The sequence below is a fragment of the Pristiophorus japonicus genome, chromosome 28, assembly GCF_044704955.1.
Source record: "Pristiophorus japonicus isolate sPriJap1 chromosome 28, sPriJap1.hap1, whole genome shotgun sequence".
In the NCBI taxonomy this organism is placed as follows: domain Eukaryota; kingdom Metazoa; phylum Chordata; class Chondrichthyes; family Pristiophoridae; genus Pristiophorus; species Pristiophorus japonicus.
Window position 1 is genome coordinate 13,532,333 of NC_092004.1, and position 23,325 is coordinate 13,555,657.

At 44.8% G+C, this 23,325-nt stretch overlaps 1 protein-coding gene and 1 non-coding gene across 3 annotated transcripts in view; both read left to right on the forward strand.

The window, feature by feature from the left end:
- Positions 1 to 23,325, forward strand: part of LOC139239597 (zinc finger protein 664-like) — a 351,778-nt gene that overhangs the window by 272,566 nt on the left and 55,887 nt on the right. The window lies entirely within an intron of this gene.
- trnan-guu (transfer RNA asparagine (anticodon GUU)) lies at positions 15,495 to 15,568 on the forward strand. The gene has a single exon. It is a non-coding gene; the product is annotated as a tRNA-Asn (tRNA).

The following is a 23,325-nucleotide window of genomic DNA, read 5'->3' on the forward strand; positions in this document are numbered from 1 at the left end:
TTCATGAGAACAAAAAACACACACACACAAATAATAAAAAACAGACCTCACATAATTAAAATTAATTGAAATTAAAGTTAATAAACGCATTAGAAAAAAACAAGGTAGTTCCAATTTTTTTTAAGCTTTGTAATTCGGGTTAAAAATAAACTTACCTTAGTTGGCAGAGTTTTTCACAATACATTGTGTTCATTTTATTTTATTTTATTGTGGTTATGAGTGTTTTTAAACACTTGTGCCTGTAAAATTGTGCTATGCGCTTGCTTTTTCAGCTGCAAGGATTTTGAGGATATTTGCTGGGCAAGATATGCGTAAATCCCGCAATCCGTAGAAACTTTGTACAGGCCCAGGACGTTGGAATTTCCCTAAACTTACTGTGGATGAAGAATCGGAGGCAAGTTTAGTCTCCTGGCAAATGATGCCTGACCTGATGAGATTTTCAGCATTTGCTGTTTTTATTTGCTATTTATTCTCCTGGCAAAAGGGCTCCCTTATTCCTTAATTGCTCTGTATTTCACTTCAATAAATAGATAACTTTCAGTGAGAGAAAACGGATCCACCGGGGACCTTTCGCGTGTGAGGCCAACGTGATATCCGCCACACTGCAGCCCATCAAAGGGCAAGAAACCACTGAATATAAAGGATGAGCTCACAAATATCAGGGGCAGTGCAGTCTGGTCAACATCAAACCCTCCTTTCTTATTCAGCAGTGGCATGAACGGGAGTCAGACGCCACAAAGTTTAATTAAAGACACAAATACAAGTAACACTTCCAAATCTTTTCACTGTAAAATTCTTTCACTTTATTTCAAATCGTACTGTGTTGAATCTGAAAATGAGCACCATGGGATTTTATCTTCACCACTGATTTCCTGCATTGTTTCACATTGCAACATTAAGTTGTGAAAATACTGGCAAAACTGAGCCCCGGATTATTTTACGTCGGGGTCACATTGCTTTTGGATAATTCCAGAATTAATATTTTCTTTGCTGTTTAACAATAACCAGACCCTTGCTCCAAGGTCTGTCTCACTGTTTCCCCGGTGTCAGGCAGAGATACGCCTGCTGCCCTCATTTATTTCATGTGACAGGACACAAAAGTTCAAAATCAACCTGCAGATGGCCACATACAGCATGAAATAGTCAGGATGGCCGAGCGGTCTCAGGTGCTGTGTTCAGTTTGCAGTTTTTTCTGGAAGTGTGGGTTCGAGTCCCACTTCTTTATTATCGTCATTAAGCAAAACCCATTTGCTTGGCACCACGACCAACTCCTTAAAAGTGGGATTCAGCAGTTCATCTGCTCGCTTAACATTTCCGTCTGACCTGCTGCTGAAAGTGGAGATGTTTCCGCAGTGTAGCGGTTAACACGTTCGCCTCACACGCGAAAGCTCACCGGGTGGGAATATTGAATATTTTCTGGAGCTTTCTCCTCATACATGCTCAGGGGCGAGATTGTTCTCCTGTGGAAGGTCATAAGATCATAAACATGTAAGGATCAGGAGCAGGTAAAAATACATCTCCTCACCCCACATCCCCCACCCCGGATTTTTCCTTTTACCAATTATCTTATGTCTTTGTCCTCTGGTTACCGACACTCCTGCCCGTGGAAGCAGTTTCCCCATAATTCTGAAAACCTCTATTAAATATCCCCTTAACTGTGATTACTGGGGTTCAATGTGGGGAAGGGTCAGTTCATCCACTTTGCACCGAAGAATGATCGACGAGTGCATGATCTAAAAACATGATGTCAGAGAAGATTTTTTCTGTGAAATAGCCGGTCCTGTTCATTTTAACAAAAGTTGCACCGGGTTCCTGAAGTCATAAGTGATACGCCCTTACTGTACAGTATAAATGCACACGAGGCCCATGCTTGAGAGAAGTTCAGTCTGTGACCTGTCCTTTATTCCTTTGCATTCAAGTGATGAAAGTGGGTGGAGCTTCCCCTTTTATACCTGAAGGTCCAGGTTAGCAGTGACCCCCACAAGTTCACCACCTAGTGGTCATTGTTCTCACAATGTACAACTTGTCAGTTTATACATGGGTTACAATGCTGGTTGAATACATGACATCACCTCCTACCCCAAAGTCTTTTTGGGATCACAAGTTGAGACTTTCTGGTGGTTTACGCTCTCTTGTAGAGCGCCTAAGTTGGGGCACCGGTTGTTGGGCGCTGGCCTGTGTGTCTGCTGTTTGCAGTGCCTCAGGCCTATCCGGACTGCCCACAGTGACTTGGCTCTCCTCCCTTCGGTTCCGGTGTTCGGTCACCTGTGCTGGAGTGAACTCTATATCGTGTTCTTCCTCTGCTTCTTCTATGGGGTTGCTGAACCTCCTTTTTGTTTGATCCACGTGTTTGCGGCAGATTTGTCCATTGGTAAATTTAACTACCAGAATCCTATTGCCCTCTTTGGCAATCACAGTGCCTGCGAGCCATTTAGGCCCTGCAGTGTGGTTGTGGACAACAACAGGGTCGTTTACACCAATATATCGTGCCCTCGCATTCCTGTCATGGTAGTTATATTGTGATTGGCGCCTGCTCTCAACAATTTCTTTCATGGTGGGGTGTATAAGGGATAACGGGTTTTGAGCATCCTTATCATTAGCAGCCCTACGGGTGGAACCCCTGTGAGCGAGTGTGGTCGGGATCTATTGGCCAACAGGAGGCGTGATAATTGGCTTTGTAGGGAACCCCCTTGGATTCTGAGCATCCCCTGTTTGATTATCTGCACTTTTCGTTCTGCCTGGACGTTTGAGGCTGGCTTGAACGGTGCCTTTCTGACATGGTTAATTCCATTGCCTGCCATGAAGTCCTGGACCATTGTCGCTGACCAAGATGTCTGGTAGACCGTGGGCGGCGAACATTGCCCGTAGACTGTCTACCGTGGCAGAGGATGTGCTTGAATTTAAAATATCACACTCGATCCATTTGGAGTGGGCGTCTACTACAACCAAAAACATTTTTCCAATGAAAGGACCTGCGTTGTCATCATGGATGCGTGACCAAGGCTTGGCGGGCCATGGCCAGGCGCTAAGGGGGGCTTCCCTGGGCGCATTGCCCAGCTGGGCACACGTGTTGTACCTGCGAAAACATAGTTCCAGATCTGCATCTATCCCTGGCCTCCAAACGTGTGACCTGGCAATTGCCTTCATCATGACAATGCCCGGATGCTCATTGTGGAGTTCTCTGATGAACATCCCTCTGCCCATCTGGGGCATGACTACGTGGTTTCCCCACAGTAGGCAATCAGGCTGAATCGAGAGTTCATCCCTGCCCCTGTGAAATGGTTTAAATTCCTCAGGGCATGCCCTGTACGTGGCTGCCCAGTCCCCATTCAGGACAAATTTCTTGACTAGAGACAATAGCGGGTCTCTATTTGTCCAGACTTTAATCTGACGGGCTGTCACAGGTGAGCCTTCGCTTCCGAAAGCTTCAACAGCCATGACCATCTCAGCAGCATGCTCGGTAGCCCCCTCAGTGGTGGCTAGTGGGAGCCTGCTGAGTGCATCGGCGCAGTTTTCAGTGCCCGGTCTGTGCCGAATTGTATAGTCATAGCTGGCTAATGTGAGTGCCCACCTCTGTATGCGGACCGATGCGTTTGCATTTATGGCCTTGTTGTCGGCCAAAAGTGACATTGGGGGTTTGTGATCTCTCACCAGCTCAAATTATCTGCCAAACAGGTACTGGTGCATTATCTTTACCGCATATACACACGCGAGCGCCTCCTTTTCTATCATCCCGTAGCCCCTTTCTGCCTGGGACAGACTTCTGGAGGCATAAGCTACCGGCTGTAACTGACCCTTGGCTTTGACATGCTGCAACACACACCCGACACCATAGGACGACGCATCGCACGTTAACACAAGTTTCTTACATGGGTCACATCGCGTTAACAGATTGTTGGAACATAACAAATTGTTTGATCAATTAAAAGCCCTTTCCTGGCTGTCCCCCCAGACCCATTCGCGACCTTTGCTTAGGAGCACGTGTAGCGGCTCGAGCAGCGTGCTCAATTTGGGAAGAAAGTTACCAAATAGTTCGGGAGCCCCAGGAACAAACGCAGCTCCGTCGTGTTACGGGGTCTGGGTGCTCTCTGGATCGCTTCCGTCTTGGACGCAGTAGGGCTCATCCCGTCTACTCCTACCCTCATCCCCAGGAATTCTACCTCTGGAGCCAGGAAGATGCACTTCGCCTTTTTCAGTCGCAGCCCTACCCGGTCCAGTCTGCGTAGCATCTCCTCCAGGTTGTGGAGGTGTTCTTCAGTATTGTAACGCGTGATGAGGATGTCGTCCTGAAAAACCATCGTCCCTGGAATCGACTTGAGGAGGCTTTCCATATTTCGTTGGAAGATCGCTGCGGCCGAGCGAATCCCGAACGGACATCTGTTGTACTCAAACAACCCCTTGTGTGTCGTGATGGTGGTCAGCTTCTTCAACTCTCTCGCCAGCTCCTGGGTCATGTAAGCTGAGGTCACGTCCAATTTTGAAAAAAGTTTGCCACCGGATAGCATCGCAAAGAGGTCCTCCACTCTCAGTAGCGGGTACTGGTCTTGGAGTGACACCCGATTGAAGGTGGCCTTGTAATCACCATATATCCTGACCGACCCATCCGCCTTGAACACCGGTACAATCGGGCTCGCCCAGTCACTGAATTCGACTGGCAAAATGATAGCTTCCCTCATCAGGCGGTTCAATTCACCTTCTATCTTTTCACGCATCACGTATGGCACCGCTCTGGCCTTGTGGTGTCCTGGCCTGTCCGGGTTTATGTGAATCACTACCTTGCCCCCATGAAAGTGCCAATGCCGGGTTGAAATAATGAGTCAAATTTGTGCAGGATCTGTGAGCATGATACTCGCTCCACAGAGGAAATATCATTGACATTGCCCCATTTCCAGTTCTCGACAGCAAGCCAACTCCTCCCCAGTAGTGCGGGACCGTCCCCCGGTACAACCCAGAGTGGCAACCTGTTCTCCGAATCTTTGTGGGTCACGATTACCGTGGTGCTGCCAAGCACCGGAATTATCTCCTTGGTGTATGTCCATAGTTGTGCGTCAGTCGGTGATATTTTGGCCCTACTGGCCTTGGACGCCCACAACTTTTCAAACTATTTGATACCCATTAGGGACTGGCTAGCCCCCGTGTCTTGCTCCATTGATACTGGGATGCCACTGAGGAGCACTTTCATCATTATCGGTGGCGTCCTGGTGTATGAACTTTATACGTGCTCCACATGAACTCACTGAACTTCAGCTTCCAGCGATTTCCCCCAGCGTTCATTTCTGCAATTTCTGTAGGCATTTTGCTCATCTCTGCAAACTCCTGCTGAGTTTGTGCCTCCATGCCTCCAACATGAGCTGTTGTTGGAAACAAAAGATCCCTTGCTAGTCGATCGTCCCTGAAAACCCCTGTGACTGTCCTTGAGTGTGCCATTAACAGGTGTTGATGGCCCCATTACTGGCCACATTGTCCCTTGCAATGGTGTGAATCGCCGTTCAGCTTGCCATTATCTCTGTCGAACTCCCCCTCTGGGTTCGACTACATGTTGGGGCATGCCCGATTGCCCTTGTCTGCCTGGAGAACTGTGTTCTGCTTCAACAATGTTGATTCTCTGTCCCAACCATTCCTTAACACAGTATCTCTCGTCTATTCTGCTAGCGGCCATGCTCACGTGGTTAAAATCCCAATTTCTTGTCGCCATTGATACATCTGTACTCTACAGTATAAATGCACACGAGGCCCATGCTTGATAGAAGGTCAGTCTGTGGCCTGTCCTTTGTTCCTTTCCACTCAAGTGATGAAAGTGGGTGGAGCTTCCCCTTTTATACCTGAAGGTCCAGGTTAGGAGTATCTGCCACAAGTTAACCTACTAGTGGTCATTTTTCTCACAGTGTACAACTGAGGTCAGATTATATATGGGTTACAATGTTGGTTGAATACATGACAATAAGCACTTAAAATTATAAACCATTCTCCTAAAATACATTATGTAAACAAGATAGGGATAGAAGTTCATCACATAGAAAGAGAAAATGAATGTTTGAAGCTCGTAAAAGATCCTCTCGGAATGAGTGATCACAATATGCTTGAATTTGTAATACAGATTGAGGGTGAGGAAGTAGTTTCTCAAACGAGCATACTATGCTTAAACAAAGGGGACTACAGTGGGATGAGGGCAGAGTTGGCTGAAGTAGACTGGAAACACAGACTAAACAGTGGCACAATTGAGGAACAGTGGAGGACTTTTAAGGAGCTCTTTCACAGTGCTCAACAAAAATATATTCAAGTGAAAAAGAAGGGCGGTAAGAGAAGGGATAACCAGCCGTGGATAACCAAGGAAATAAAGGAGAGTATCAAATTAAAAACCAATGCGTATAAGGTGGCCAAGGGTAGTGCGAAAAGAGAAGAATGGGAAAGTTTTAAACGACAGCAAAGAATTACAAAGCAAGCAATAAAGAAAGGAAAGATAGATTACAAAGGTAAACTTGTGCAAAGCATAAAAAGCAATAGTTAAAGCTTTTACTGATATATAAAACGGAAAAGAGTGACTAAAGTAAATGTTGGTCCCTTAGAAGATGAGAAGGGGGATTTAATAATGGGAAATGTGGAAATGGCTGAGACCTTAAACAATTATTTTGCTTCGGTCTTCACAATGGAAGACACAGAAACCATGCCAGAAATTGCTGGTCACTGGAATGTGGGAAGAAAGGACCTTGAAACAATCACTATCACGAGGGGGGTAGTGCTGGACAGGCTAATGGGACTCAAGGCAGACAAGTCCCCTGGTCCTGATGAAATGCCAGGGTAGTAAAAGAGATGGCGGAAGTTATAGCAGATGCATTCGTTATAATCTACCAAAATTATCTGGACTCTGGGGAGGTACCAGCGGATTGGAAAGCAGCTAATGTAACGTCTCTGTTTAAAAAAGGCGGCAGACAAAAGGCAGGTAACTATAGCTGGTTAGTTTAACATCTGTAGTAGGGAAAATGCTTGAAACTATCATGAAGGAAGAAATAGCGGGACATCAAGATAGGAATAGTGCAATCAAGCAGAAGCAGCATGGATTCATGAAGGGGAAATCATGTTTAACTAATTTACTGGAATTCTTTGAGGATATAATGAGCATGTTGGATAGAGGTGTACCGATGGATGTGGTGTATTTAGATTTTCAAAAGGCATTTAATAAGGTACCACACAAAAGGTTACTGCAGAAGATAAAGGTACGCGGAGTCAGTGGAAATATATTAGCATAGATAGAGAATTGGCTGGCTAACAGAAAGCAGAGAGATGGGATAAATGGGCCCTTTTCAGGTTGGAAATCGGTGGTTAGTGGTGTGCCACAGGGATCGGTGCTGGGACCACAACTGTTTACAATATACATAGATGACCTGGAAGAGGGGACAGAGTGCAGTGCAACAAAATTTGCAGATGACACAAAGATTACTGGGAAAGCAGGTTGTGTAGAGGACACAGAGAGGCTGCAAAGAGATTTAGATAGGTTAAATGAATGGGCTAAGATTTGGCAGATGGAATACAATGTCGGAAAGTGTGAGGTCATCCACCTTGGGAAAAAAAACAGTAAAAGGGAATATTATTTGAATGGGGAGAAATTGCAACATGCTGCGGTGCAGAGGGACCTGGTGGTCCTTGTGCATGAATACCAAAAAGTTAGTTTGTAGGTGCAACAGGTAATCAGGAAGGCGAATGGAATGTTGGCCTTCATTGCAAGAGGCATGGAGTACAAAAGCAGGGAGGTCCTGCTGCAACTGTATAGGGTATTGGTGAGGCCGCACCTGGAGTACTGCATGCAGTTTTGGTCACCTTACTTAAGGAAGGATATACTAGCTTTGGAGGGGGTACCGAGACGATTCACTCGGCTGATTCCGGAGATGAGGGGGTTACATTATGATGATGGATTGAGTAGACTGGGTCTTTACTCGTTGGAGTTCAGAAGTATCTTGTAGAAACATTTAAAATATTGAAAGTGATAACAAGATAGATGCAGAGAGATTGTTTCCACTGGTCGGGGAGACTAGAACTAGGGGGCACAGACTCAAAATACGGGGGAGCCAATTTAAAACCGAGTTGAGATAGAATTCGTTCTCCCAGAGGGTTGCGAATCTGTGGAATTCTCTGCCCAAGGAAGCAGTTGAGGCTAGCGCATTGAATGTATTCAAGTCACAGATAGATAGATTTTTAACCAATAAGGGAATTAAGGGTTATGAGGAGCGGGCGGATAAGTGGAGCTGAGTCCACGGCCAGATCAGCCATGATCTTGTTGAATGGCGGAGCAGGCTCGAGGGGCTAGATGGCCTACTCCTGTTCCTAATTCTTCTGTTCTTATGTTCTTATGTACCACTATCCCTCAGTAACCATATTATCATTTCTTTAATTCTGCAAAAGAAAGTTATCGGTTAATTGAACATGATTAAATGAATTCATTTTTTCACATTTGCTGCATGTTGACAGTTATTTCGGGCTATTAGTTTGAAAACTGTGTTGTAAATATTATCTCCCTGACCAAGAATCGAAACTGTGTTGCGGTGGTACAAGGGGTGGATTCAGTGAATCATTTGAATGTGATCTCAAGTGGCGTGAATTTCAGATCACGTTTACTGTCGGCACCTTTAATAATGACTCCATCAGGCAGGGTATGATACTTAAACTGTGTAGACGTGTAGTCCTTTATTTGAAGCTCCTCGAGTGAGGACACCAAGCTGTGAGCTCCTTTATATACTGGGTTGCAGGTAACCTTTCGGTCTCAAGCAGCAGCATCCTCTGGTGTTGGTCAGGTGTGTACAGTGTAAGAGTACATTCAGTGTTGCATAGCAGTGTTACAGACATCACACAGTAAACAGGCATGCATACACAACAGTTACAATCTGTTTCGGTGTGAATCAAGTGAACTGAAAATGACAATAATGTCATTAACTATAAAGATGCAGCAATAAAATGGTATATCGGTCCCTGGTTGTCGAGTGGTCAGGAGTCCATGCTCTCAACGTTGTGTCCTGGGTTCAATTCCCACCTTCGGAAGTTGTACTTTTAGTTCAAAACCTTATAAAAAAAAAGAGATCATTTATTTTACAGATCTATATGCAAATCATGTATAAAAAATAAGAATCATTGACTTGAACATCATTAATTAATACATAAATTCTTTTGTAAATCTTTTACCATTTATTTTGCCATGAGCATGTGAGGAACTTTTATCCCGATCTCATTGGGCTTAATTGTGGTACAAATGACGAACCGGGGGCTGGGTTAAGGAAAGGTTTACGTAGTGTAGCCGTTATCATGTTCACCTCCCAAATGAAATGTCCCTGGTTTGAGACTGGGCGCGTGCTTTATTTTAGAATATATTTGCTGTGAAATACATTGAACAAAAGTAGCCCCAGGTTCCGTGTCTTATGAGCAATGAACATTTTAAACCAATCTCCTAAAATACAGGGTGAGTAAAGTCAGATTTATGGATTGAGTCAGCACAACTAGAGCTTTCTGATCTAGAAGATTCGGGGGGTGCATTAATTTGGGAGTTTGACGACTTTGAAAAGAACATTTTTTACTTGTGCAGCTTCGGTCAGAGAAATGTTTGTGAAAAGATTTTTTCACAGAAAGGGACTCAGAATTACACCTTCTGGCTTAACACTTCTCTCTGGGCACTACGTTTAGCAGTGCTTTCTGTACTGTAGCGGTCATTGCGTTTGTCTCAGACACGAAAGGTCCCAGGTCCGACCGGGGCAAAAACATTATTTTAGAATATAATTGCTGTGAAATAAATTGAAAAAAGTACCCCAGGTTCCTTGTCTTTTGAGCAATGAACATTTTAAACCAATTTCAAAAATTCAGAGTGTGTTAAGTCAGATAGGGTGTAAAATATCATCTATGATGAAAACTCCTGAAATTATTACAGTTGAGTTATTGAAGTATTGACTGTAAGTCGGCAAAACAATTCGGGTGGGAATATTAGCCCAAAAATTCCGGTTGGAGGCTTCCTGCGGACAATTCCTTTCCGATCGGTGATGTTTTAATCACCCCGCCTCCCACAGAGTTTAATTAATTGCATGTAATTATTTGAAAAATGTTTGAATTAAAAAGTTACTTTCCGAACTCGGGCTCCCTCTGTGAATGCCTAACCACGAAACGAGCAGGATACCCATTAAATAATTTAATTCCAGACGTAATATTTTCTTTGCTGTTTCACAATAACCAGACCTATGCTCCAAAATCTGTCTCACCGCTTCCCCGGTGTCAGTCAGAGAAGCACATGGGACTGAATCAGTGACTTTGCTTTTTCGTCCTGTCTTCTGAAGCGCCGCACAGTCCCACTCCGACAGTCAATGAACTGTTGGGACGTTAGTGTATCCAGGCTGCGGGTGGCCACCCCGAGCGCAGTAGAGGGGTTTCTGCATTAGTTCTGGGTGGGGCCACTATTTTCCCTTCTCTCTTCCTCTTGTCTATATCCCTCTGCCTTGTTTTCTGTACTTATTCCCCGGCCTCATTTTACGTGTTTAATGGGGAAGAAAGGATGAAGTGTGCGACACTCTGGAACAATTTCTCTCACTCAAATATATCTATTTAGTGAAGTGAAATAAAGAGCAATTAAAGAATAAGGGAGAAGCCACTGTCGCCCTTTTGACAGGAGAATAAACTCGCCCATGGCTGTTCATCCACAGCAAGTTTAAACATTATCGTCCTGCACGGGATCATTTTGCGTGGAAAGCAAATGTGATAACGGCTCCACTGCGGAAACCGCTCTGACCAGAAGTACAGCAGAGGGCAGCTGACCAGTGAATGCCTTCTGTGCTGATCGGGAATGTGTTGGCTCACCTTAAACAACTTCTGTCCCTCACTGACAGCTGTCAATCTTTCTCCTCCACTGCCCTTTACACAAACATGTCACTGATCCCCACCCACTATCCTACATCCCCATCGTGTTATCTTCCATGTTAGCACAGTGGGTCCGCGGAGGCACCTACTCTCTTCCCACGGTTAGTGAACTCAGTCAGTCTGTAAAATAAAAGGGGAACAAGTGTCCCGCAAAGGGCAGGGGAAGGAAGAGAGTCTGTAACCTGGGTTTAATTGTTTGTCAAAGGCTACCCGTCCTGTTGTGTATTTCCAGCAGTTTCCTACTTTAACAGGTGGAGATACCGGGGCTGGACCATGCTCCTAAAATACAATGAGGTCGGGATAAAAGTTCCTCACGTACTCAGGGCAAAACAAATGATTGAAGTTCTACAATGGATTAATTAATGATGTTTAAATCAATGAATCTTTTTTACCACATTAGATGCATGCAACTCTTTCTATAAGGTTTAAATTTTGATGGAAGTGCAATTTCCCTGGCCGGAAATCGACCCAGGGCCGCGGTGGTGAGAGTGCCGAATCCTAATCACTGGACCACCAGGGAACGCTGCATTGCTGCATCGCTGCATCGTAATGCTTGGTGTCATTATTGTCCTTTTCAATCCACTTGTTTCACACCGAAACACATTGTAACCATGATCTGAATTTAACGCCACGTGAATCTTTGAAATCACCATTAAATGATTGGGTAAAACCACTCCTTGTACCACCGAAAAACAACTTCGATTCCAGGTCAGGGCGGTAACTTCTGTCACTGCTTTTTTCAATTCAAAAAATAAGAATTCATTTAATCACCGTTAAATAACCGATACCTTTTTCAGGATGAAATAAATAATAATATAGTTACTGAGGGACAGTAGTATCTTTAATCATTCATTTTCTCTTTACATGTGATGAATTTTTATCCCTATCTCATTTCCATGCTGTATGAGAAATTGTAAGTGTTTATGACTCAGTTGTAAAACCATTGATTGTGTGTGTGTCTATTCTTGATAGGAGGAACACTTGAGACCGAAGTTCCAGTTCGATATATGTATCAATAGATTCAATTTTCACCAGTTCCTTTAAACACAATAACATAATTTATTTTGATTGGACTGGATGGAGGAACATGATCCATGTAAAAAAATTGTTATGATTTTACTTGTGCTGAATGCTCATAAAAGTATTGGAGTGTGAACTCACTGGATAACAGCAAAGCTTGCAATGTTTGCGGAATATATTCGTGCAGCCAAAATGCACAATGACAACCCGGAACTGTGCGGCACCGAATCCTCGGGGAAAAACATTAAAAGGCTTCGCCCGGAGATGGGTATGGATTACCCACCTTTCAGTTACCAGCTGAATGCGCTAAACCATTGCGCCACAGATACACACTGCAAGACATGCAAAACCAGGGTGTCAGTCAGTTAAAGCTTCAGATTGCTCCGACCGGGATGGAACTTATCCACTCTCAGTTGTACTTTTCCCAAGTAAAGGGTGGGACATTCATTGTGGATGTGTGGAAGCAGTCTGGTCCCGCACACTGCAAACACTTCCATGTCACCACCAACCAGCTCTCCCACAACCGGTGTGATCTACCTTCCAGCCTTCCGGTGCCTTGTCTGTGACGAAGTATGTTTCAAAAGTTTTGGTATAGTTGGTTCCATGGTGTAATGGTGAGCCCTCTTGACTTTAAATCTAGTGATCTGAGTTCAAATCTCAGTAAAACCTAAATTCTTGTTGTCCCAGCTGCTGAAAATTAGGGACAAACAAGTGAAAGACACCTGGTGCTGGTGGGCAGTTTTGTTGCTTTTTTCATTGATGCTTGATCTGCAAGTCTAGTTGTCAAATTGTGTGCTCAACCGTCAGTTATCTGCTACAAATCAGCGGAGAACAAATACTTTGTTGTCTAATGCTGCCTTTGCCTGCACAATGTGTGCTGAGATTATCTGTGAAATATGCATTCCGCAGGATGAATAAAAGCAATGCTTTTTGAAATGCAGGCACTGCATGTTTTGCACTCGACAAAACGTTGCTTTTTCTTTTCAATAATTTTACATTAATGCATTGCAATGCCAAAGCACTTTTTACGTGGCAAGATCGATAATTAGCAGAGCAGAATGAAGAGATCGCAACGTTTCTGTATAAAGAATGGACTCAGTCGAGAATATTTTGTGGATTTTATTTTTCTGAGGCTACTTTCCCTGTGCTGGGGACACTCTGCGCAGATATGTGAAAAAGCTGGTTTTGTTAAAACTCCAGAGACCGCATGGCAGGGAGCTGTGACAAAAGACCTGTCAGTCATCCATTGACAAAAGAGCTGTCGGCCATGAAGGGGGGCCACTGACAAACCCACTTTAATTTGTAAAAGCACTTCTCACCTCCATCTCACAAGGAGACACAGAACAATGAACCCACCAGCCTGGCCAGCCAAGGAGGAGCTGGGTCTTTCCCAACACAAAGGCTCAGAGAGATGCCCAGACTAAGGGCCATCAGCCCAATGCATGGGTGGGATGGCCCATCACTGACTAAGTACCCGTGCTTAGAAACAAAGGGGTTTTAAAGATTGGCGGGAAAGATAGGGGTAGCAAGACTCCCAGAAAGACAGGGTCCTTTCCACTTTATTTTTAGCTTGGAGCTTGGGGTGAAGCTTGGAGCTTGCAGCTTGCAACTTGTGTCTAGCGAGAGCCCCCTCTCCCTCTTGCTCTCGCTCCACCGATCGATGTACCAGAGGAAGGGGCCGCAGTACTGCAGAAGAAGCCACCGAGACTGAAGACCAGGCAGTGACTTCCCACAGCTGAGCTGAGCAAGGAAACCGGCTGCGTGTGGTGGTGAACATGGTCGCGAGTGTCCCAAGCCAGTAACCAGATATCCCAGGCCAGCTGGGTAAGGGCTCAGGGTTTTCTCAGAAGTGAAGCTTTTCAGGGCTATTCTGGGGAGGGTAATTCATTGGTCGGGGTGGGGTTAGAATCCACCAGGGGATTACTGCGTGTTACTAGGTTCATTTCTGTACTGTATGTATGTTGTTTGTAACCGGGATTTTATTCTCCACAGAGACATTTCGTTTAGCAGTGCATGTTTTAGCCAGTGTATGTTACTCCAAATAAATATACTATGATTTATCACCGAAGCATCCCTTTCCGTGACTCATTTAATTTACACTCTGAATAATAATTCCCGGATCTAGAACTCTCGTAAGGTGGGGGCGATTCAAACCGTCCGTCTGGCAATTGGGCGAGGATCACAAACACTTACAATATTTACGAAAGGATATACTTGCTTTGGAGGCAGTTCAGAGAAGGTTCACTGGGTTGACTCCGGAGATGAGTGGTTGACTTATGAGAAAATGTTGAGTAGGTTGGGCCTCTACTCATTGGAATTCAGAACAATGAGAGGTGATCTTATCGAAACGTATAAGGTAATGAGGGAGCTTGATAAGGTGGATGCAGAGAGGATGGTTCCACTGATAGGGGAGACTAGAACTAGGGGGCATAATCTCAGAATAAAGGGCCGCCCATTTAAATCTGTGATGAGGAGGAATTTCTTCTCTCAGAGGGTTGTAAATCTGCCGAACTCACTGCCTCAGAGAGCTGAGAAAGCCATGACATTAAATAAATTTAAGACAGAGATAGCTTCTTAACTGATAAGGGAATAAGGCTTATGGGGAACGGGCAGGTATGTGGACTTGAGTCCATGATCGGATCAGCCATGATCATATTAAATGACGGAGCATGCTGGAGGGGCCATATGGCCTACTCCTGCTGCTAGTTCTTAAGTTCTTATGTTCTGAATAGCGACACATACAAAAATGCTTTGATCATGGTTACACCTTATCTTCACGTTTGTCAAACAGTTGGCTCGTTGGTCTCGGGCTATGATTCTCCCTTTGGAGTTGTTCATTGAAATTTACGAGGGGTCCCAGAGGAGCCCTGATATTGCTCGCAAATTTTGAAATTGCATCGAACTTTTGCAAAGAAGGACTTCCATTTCTGCAGTGCCTTTCAGGAACTCATGTCACCCTAAAGCGCTTTAAGGCCGTTGAGTTATGTTTGAAGTGTTGTAGTTTGGCAAAAGATTTGCCCAGATCACCAAACATGAACCTCAAATCATTGCAAAGGAGTTTGGTGCAAATAATCAGGCGTCTCAGAGACTTGGACTTTCTTTGAATAAGTTCTGCTTGTTCCCGCATTCAAGCTTGAAACAGCAACTGGGCTTCCATCTCACGGGAGGTTTGGGGTTGATGTGTGTCGCTTTCAATCTTTGAAATTTCACCAAGCAAAGAAACGGTGAATCCAACTGTCCCTGTAAGCATTTAGTTCCTGTTTAATCACAGGAATATCCGCAGTCAGGAGCTGAAAAGGAATTCAAACCTAACACCGGCTTCGGGACAATCAGAATACTTTGTCACAGACAAGGCACCGGAAGGCTGGAAGGTAGATCACACCGGTTGTGGGAGAGCTGGTTGGCGGTGACATGGAAGTGTCTGCAGTGTGCGGGACCAGACTGTTTCCCGCATTCACAATGAATGTCCCTCCATTTATTTGTGAAAAGTACCACTGAGAGTGGACAAGTTCCATCCCGGTCAGAGCAATCTGAAGCTTTAACTGTCTGACACCCTGGTTTGGGATGCCTTGAACCTTATACGTCCATCAGTCTCTGTGGCGTAATGGGTTAGCGCGTTCGGCTGTTAACCGAAAGGTTGGTGGTTCGAGCCCACCCAGGGACGAAGTGTTTAACTGTTTTTCCCCGAATATTCGGTGCCGCACAGTCCCAGGTTGTCATTGTGCGTTTTGGCTGCACGAATCTTTTCCGCAAATGTTGCCAGCTGTGCTGTTATCCAATTAGTTCCCACTCCAATATTTTATGAGCATTCAGTTCAAGTAAAACGATAACAATTTTTTACATGGATCATGTTCCTCCATCCAGCCCACTCGAAATAAATTATGTTATTGGGTTTAAAGAAACTGGTGGAAATTGATTCTATTGATACATATATCGAACTGGAACTTCGGTCTCAAGTGCTCCTCCTATCAAGAATCGGCACACACAAAATCAATGGTTTTACAACTGAGTCATAAACACTTACAATTTTAAACCATTCTCATACAGCGTGTAAATGAGATAGGGATAAAACGTCATCACATGTAAAGAGAAAATGAATGATTGAGGATACCACTGTTCCTCAGTAATTACATTATTATTTATTTCATTCTGAAGAAGGTTATCGGCTAATTAACGGTGATTAAAATAATTCTTACTTTTGCACGTTGGCTGCATGTCGTCAATTTTATTAGGTTTTGAATTTAAAAATGGTGTTACAAAATTTATCGCCAAGACCTGGAATCAAAGCTGTTTTTCGGTGGCATAAGAAGTGGTTTTCCCCAATCATTTAAAGATGATTTCAAAGAATCACGTGGCGTTAAATTCACATCACGGTTACGATTTGTTTCGGTGTGAAACAAGTGGATTAAAAAGGACAATAATGTTAAATAAAGAGTAAAGCTACCACTACACAGTCACATCAAAGCCTCCCAGGGCAGGTACAGTACGCGTTAAACACAGCGTAAATCTTCCTCTACATTGTCCCATCAAACTCTCCCAGGACAGGTACAGCACGTGTTAGATACAGAGTAATGCTCCCTCTACACTATCCCATCAAACCCTCTCAGGACAGATACAGCCCGTGTTAGATACAGAGTAAAACTCCCTCTACACCGTCCCCTCATGCTCACCCAGGGCAGGTACAGTATGCGTTAGATACAGAGTAATGCTCCCTCTGCACTGACCCATCAACACTCCCAGGGCTGGTACAGAACGGGTTAGATACACAGTAAAGCTCCGTCAACACTGCCCCATGAAACTCTCCAAGGGCAGGTACAGCATGCGTTAAATACAGAGTAAAGATTCTTCTAAACTGTCCCATCAAACGCTCCTAGGGCAGATGCACCACGGGGTTAGATACAGAGGAAAGCTCCCTCTACATTGTCCCTTCAAACTCTCAGGGCATGTACAGCACAAATTAGTTACAACATAAATCTCCCGCTACACAGCCCCATCAAACTCTTCCAGGGGCAGGTGCATGTTGCATATGCAATAACTCAGCAGGCTTACTACCGTGAACTCAATCAGGTGCATCCTGACCGTACTTTTCTAGCTCTCGAACAAAGGATTAAACATGGAGGCTTTCTTTATTTCCAAGAGTTGCATGTGTGTGTCTCTGGCCCAATGACCTTCGACGGTCGGTCCCCCTGGTGGCAGGTAAACCCGGGCATATATACATTACAGTGCAGCACGTGTTTAAATCTCCCTCTACACTGTCCCATCAAACCCTCCCAGGGCAGGCACAGCACAGGATAGATACAGAGCAAAGCTCCCACTATACTGTCCCATCAAACCCGTCAGGGCAGGTACAGTACGGATTAGATACAGATTAAAGCCCCCTCTACATTGTCTCATCAAAGACTCAGAGGACAGGTACAGACTAAAGCTTCCTCGACACTGTCACATCAAACCCTCCCAGGGCAGGTACAGTATGTGTTATATACAGATTAAAGCTCCCCCTATATTGTCCCATCAAAGACTCACAGAGCAAATACAGCCCATCTAAGATATACAGTAAACCTTCCTCTAGTCTGTCCCATCAAACCCTCCCAGGGCAGGCACAGCACAGGATAGATACAGAGCAAAGCTCCCACTATACTGTCCCATCAAACCCGTCAGGGCAGGTACAGCACGGGGTTAGATACAGAGTGAAGCTCCCACTACACTGTCCCATCAATCTCTCCCAGGGCTGGTACAGCACGGGGTTAGATACAGAGTAAAGCTCCCTCTACACTGTCCCATCAATCTCTCCCAGGGCAGGTACAGCACGGGGTTAGATACAGAGTGAAGCTCCCTCTACGCTGTCCCATCAATCTCTCCCAGGGCTGGTACAGCACGGATTAGCTACAGAGTAAAGCTCCCTCTACACTTTCCCATCAATCTCTCCCAGGGCTGGTACAGCACTGATTATGTTAGCACAAATCTTTTTCTGGAAGAATCACTCGACATGCGGGGTCGGTTCCAATCCCAAAATGGCCTTTATTACACCGGCGGGGAGAGAGCATCTGGTCCAACTCCAGGCATTCTACTCCACCGAACAAAGAAATTCATCGATATTTATATGTTTTACAACAGTTCATTATAATTACTTAGCCCATGTCAGCTGGACACAATCCAATCATAAGGACTATAAATTACAAATCGATTCCACTGGGCCAATGGAATTGGACCCCAGGCACCAGGGGACTGTGTGATCACCTCATGTTTTAGCTGGGGCTTATTCATGGCCTCGTGAGATTCTCCAGATCCCCTTATCTCTACTGTCCTTGGGTTCTGTCTGCACCTAACCTCCTTATCCTTATACAGTCACAGGAATTTCTTTGTTCAGTATTCTGCTGGGACATCTTGTCTGTGGTTTGTTGATTAAGGACGTTCTGCTGAGCTCGCTCTTTCCAGTGTTTCTGTACATGGAACTGCAGTGTCATCAGCTACCCTAAAATGTATTCAAGCTAACTGTTAGCTGAATTCCCCTAGTGCTTTGCAGAATCCCTGGCAGCCATTTTGTATCTGGCTACCATTTTACACATACATATATGCATACATATATTCAGCAGGTGCCTTTGCATTTGCCCTACAACAATCCCCCCTTTCGGTAATGGACTAATCCTAGTCTCCTTTAACCGACAACATTATTTGTTACTCGACTTATATTTTTATGTACCACCCGGTACTTCCTGCCTCAACGTGCTGACCAGTCACGTGGTGTCAGAAGTCCCAGTTGCTTAGATCAAATTGATACAGTTCAGATTCCCCTGTCCCTCTGCTGGACAAGTCACTTTATTTACTTGAGCCCTTGTTCTGATACTCCTTTGTCGTGCATAATGCCTGCAGGATCGATAGGCCATGACTCTCCATGTTAGTGCTAAGACCAGCTGTATCCCTAACAGTATGTGTGATATTATTCCAATCCAGAGGTGGATGTTTACGTTCATGCCCCAGTCCCTGACCCTCCTCCACCAACTCTGGTTTTGTAACTCTTGGTCAGTATCCTTCTCCAGTATATCAATCTTTGTCTGTAGTTGGTGGTAGAGTCTGACACACTGGCCTACTCTGAGTCTTAGTTCCCTTAATACTGCAACTAAATGTTGGATAGGGGCCTGCTCTGGCTCGTCATAATCCTGCAGGTGATCGTGGAGCTGATCGATGGCGTTAATGATTTTGGGCCTCGGTGTCTTACCTGGATAATGCGGGCTTGTCCTATTGTGAGGTCGTAGGGCTGTGAAGCAAAAGTTTGTTTGCGAGATCTGGCATTGTAAGCCATTGTACCGATATGATTGTGCAATGGTAGAGACACAGAATTTCCCTTTGCCCCCGTAACCTGTTCTGGCAAAATGTGTTGGGGCAGGTACAATTTCCAATACACATCCATCGGTTGGATTAAATCCACATTCGACTAGTTCTCCCTGTCCCACCGGGTGAGGGCACACCGTAATGTCACCCGTCTGCTTGCATCCCGTCAGGGAGATCCCATAGAGAGTGTTGTCTCTGCGGACAGCAGGGGCTGCGGTCAGATAGTAATGGAGGGAGGTGTTTTCCCGTATGATCCCGATATTCTACAGTTGATAAAGGGGAAACGGTCCTGAGACTTGTGTGACTATAGGTATCATCAGGGCTATTCCCACTCCGGCAGCTTTGCTCATTCGGCAGTTTGGGATCACTGGGCATACTCTGGTTAGTCCCTTCAGAGTGCAATTATCCAGTGTCCCCTTCAGTTTGGCCAACTGAGCCAGATGTGGGCTGTCTATCCAGTCTGGCAACTCCCCCCTTTGGATATGATCGTGGTTGTGCCGTATCTGTCCGACCATCCATAGGCCATAAGCGTGACAGAGTTGTCCCTGTGTCAGTTTTGCGGTATCTTCTCTCACTCTGTCGAAAAGGTGAAAGATTGTTTTTGCCTGAGCTTCCAGGACCGAGAGGCCATCCAATTGGATTTCGGCACCCTCTCTTCCAAGTTCGGATTGACCTTCCTGAGTCCGCTCTGCCCGTTCTAATAATCCCTTCATCACCCCTTTAAGCTGCTCCACCCTTTCATTTAGCCTTTGTATGTCCAGTGAGTTTACGATGGAGGTTCCGGCATTAAAACCGGTAGCAACATCATTAACTATTTCCCTCTTAGTCCTATGAACTGGCTCCTGTCCTCGGAATCTACTGGCACCCATGGCATCGGCAGCCTGCTGCATTACAACTTTACTTAATACATTATACATATTTCTTGCCTGCTCTGTACAATATTCCGGCATCTGTATACCTGAGATATTGATCAGGACAGGCACAATTTCATGCTTGACATTATCATTCAATAGTTCACCCTCGTTGGACAGCACAATCCCATTTTCCGGTCCCCTTGTAATTGTTGGACATGACAATTCCATGGGCAGTGTGGTGGTTCTTACGGGGTGCGGTGTCGGAGGGGGTGAGAAGCATACATACAACGATATTGCGGCAGCCTCTACCTCCTCATAGTATCCACAGAGCCCCACCCCCTCTTTGTGGGTGACTAACGGTTGTGGCTGGGCAGGAGGCGCGCAAATTATTCCAAAGGTACATTCATCGGGCCCCCCCGGCCTCCCTTCGTCTAATGCAACTGCTTCTTGTACCCGTGGAGCATCGCACATATACTCTATTCTTATCCGGATTCATTTGCAGCCACGCGTTAAAATAAGTTCTGTCCTTGCTCCAGTCCTTGATTGCTGGAATGCATATTTCGTCAGTCAAAGTAAACAAAACCCTATAGTTGATACAGTTGTGTCTTTCTTGCATGTGCTACATCTCTCGTAGTCCGTCTGTATTATCCAGTGCTTGTGTGGGCCTCAAGGTTCCCAGTATCATGAGTCCCCAGAGTCGAAGTCACCACTGCGGTCCCATCTCGGTGATGGTTTTATCTGCAAATTTTAAACAGATAGCCTGGTCGTCACCAGGTGTTAGGTTCTGGTCTACTTGTGGCGCGGTCACTCTGTGGAATCGGAGGTAAGGGTTAGGTTATCCATATTCTTTATAGTCGTGCCATCTCGATCACTTCATGTCCCTGTCTGGGCTGCAGTCGGTTTTGTATTTGAGCCTGCTGTGCTCGAGCCTGCACGATGACCCATCTAAATATTATCCAAACTCTAATCAACACCAATGCCACCATTATTCCTCCAAACATCACAGTCTGCTTTACTGTTAGGTTGGGTTTGTGGACTACACATACCCACCGTGGGATACATTGGCTCGATTGCCACAGGTGATGGTGCTTTGGCTGCACACTGCACTATCCGTCTGGTCCTGTTTTTTAAAATCTCTTCCAGCTTATTTATCTTCGCTTTTAACTCTTGACCAGCTAGTTCTGTTTTATTTTTATTCTGACTATCCCACCATTTCCACTGTCTGTCAGGTGAGTCTTCTTTATTTTAGTAAGAAATTCAAATGAGTAAGGTCCAGTGTAAAACAGCTGTCAATAGAAAGGATTAACTCCTTTACACGTTTGTAAGAAGGCCTGATGTCATTCCGTGACTTTGCGTAATCATCCAAATCTTTGTGCCTTCAAAACTTGCTTAGAAATTAGGAATCCGTTAAAACAGCAGAAATCATTCGTAAAGTGGTCACAATAAAAATCTTCTCATCGGGAAAGACAGCATTTTAGATTAAACTCCAATTTTTTTGCTTAACATCCAATTCAAGTACTTGCCAAAGATTTTTGTTGAAATAACAACACACATTTTTAATAGCTATTTTGTTTACTGAAATCCAATGTTCACACAAGCTGTTAACATGCCAACATTTCGGGTTTTTTTAACAGTCCCGTTCAATGGGCAAATCTTGTGTTTTATTTCTCTCTCTGCTGAGTTCGCATAGCTTAGTTCTTTTCTCCTTGTTATTTTCAAAACCCTTCTGCTTGTTTAGACTGTTCGGGACTTTTCTTGATTAATAACGTCTATTCTGGAAATCTTTTCAACTGCAGTGAAACTTTCTCGTAATTTAAAATCATTATCAATGGAGAGTGTCTCTTACCTATTCCAATTTTTTTTTCCTTTTCCCAATTAAACCAATATCTTTTTCACAGCCAATATCAATTAGTATTTAGTAAGTTATAGAAACATAGAAACATAGAAAAATAGGTGCAGGAGTAGGCCATTCGGCCCTTCTAGTCTGCACCGCCATTCAATGAGTTCATGGCTGAACATGCAACTTCAGTACCCCCTTCCTGCTTTCTCGCCATACCCCTTGAACTCCGTGGTAGTAAGGACTTCATCTAACTCCTTTTTGAATATATTTAGTGAATTCGCCTCAACAACTTTCTGTGGTAGAGAATTCCACAGGTTCACCACTCTCTGGGTGAAGAAGTTTCTCCTCATCTCGGTCCTAAATGGCTTACCCCTTATCCTTAGACTGTGACCCCTGGTTCTGGACTTCCCCAACATTGGGAACATTCTTCCTGCATCTAACCTGTCTAAACCCGTCAGAATTTTAAACGTTTCTATGAGGTCCCCTCTCATTCTTCTGAACTCCAGTGAATACATGTCCAGTTGATCCAGTCTTTCTTGATAGGTCAGTCCCGCCATCCCGGGAATCAGTCTGGTGAACCTTTGCTGCACTCCTTCAATATCAAGAATGTCCTTCTTCAAGTTAGGAGACCAAAACTGTACACAATACTCCAGGTGTGGCCTCACCAAGGCCCTGTACAACTGCAGCAACACCTCCCTGCCCTGTACTCAAATCCCCTTGCTATGAAGGCCAACATTCCATTTGCTTTCTTAACCACCTGCTGTACCTGCATGCCAACCTTCAATGACTGATGTACCATGACACCCAGATCTCGTTGCACCTCTCCTTTTCCTAATCTGTCACCATTCAGATAATAGTCTGTCTCTGTTTTTACCACCAAAGTGGATAACCTCACATTTATCCACATTATACTTCATCTGCCATGCATTTTCCCACTCACCTAACCTATCCAAGTCACTCTGCAGCCTCATAGCATCCTCCTCGCAGCTCACACTGCCACCCAACTTAGTGTCATCCGCAAATTTGGAGATACTACATTTAATCCCCTCGTCTAAATCATTAATGTATAGTGTAAACAGCTGGGGCCCCAGCACAGAACCTTGAGGTACCCCACTAGTCACTGCCTGCCATTCTGAAAAGTGCCCATTTACTCCTACTCTTTGCTTCCTGTCTGACAACCAGTTCTCAATTCATGTCAGCACACTACGCCCAATCCCATGTGCTTTAACTTTGCACATTAATCTCTTGTGTGGGACCTTGTCGAAAGCCTTCTGAAAGTCCAAATATATCACATAAACTGGTTCACCCTTGTCCACTCTACTGGAAACATCCTCAAAAAATTCCAGAAGATTTGTCAAGCATGATTTCCCTTTCACAAATCCATGCTGACTTGGACCT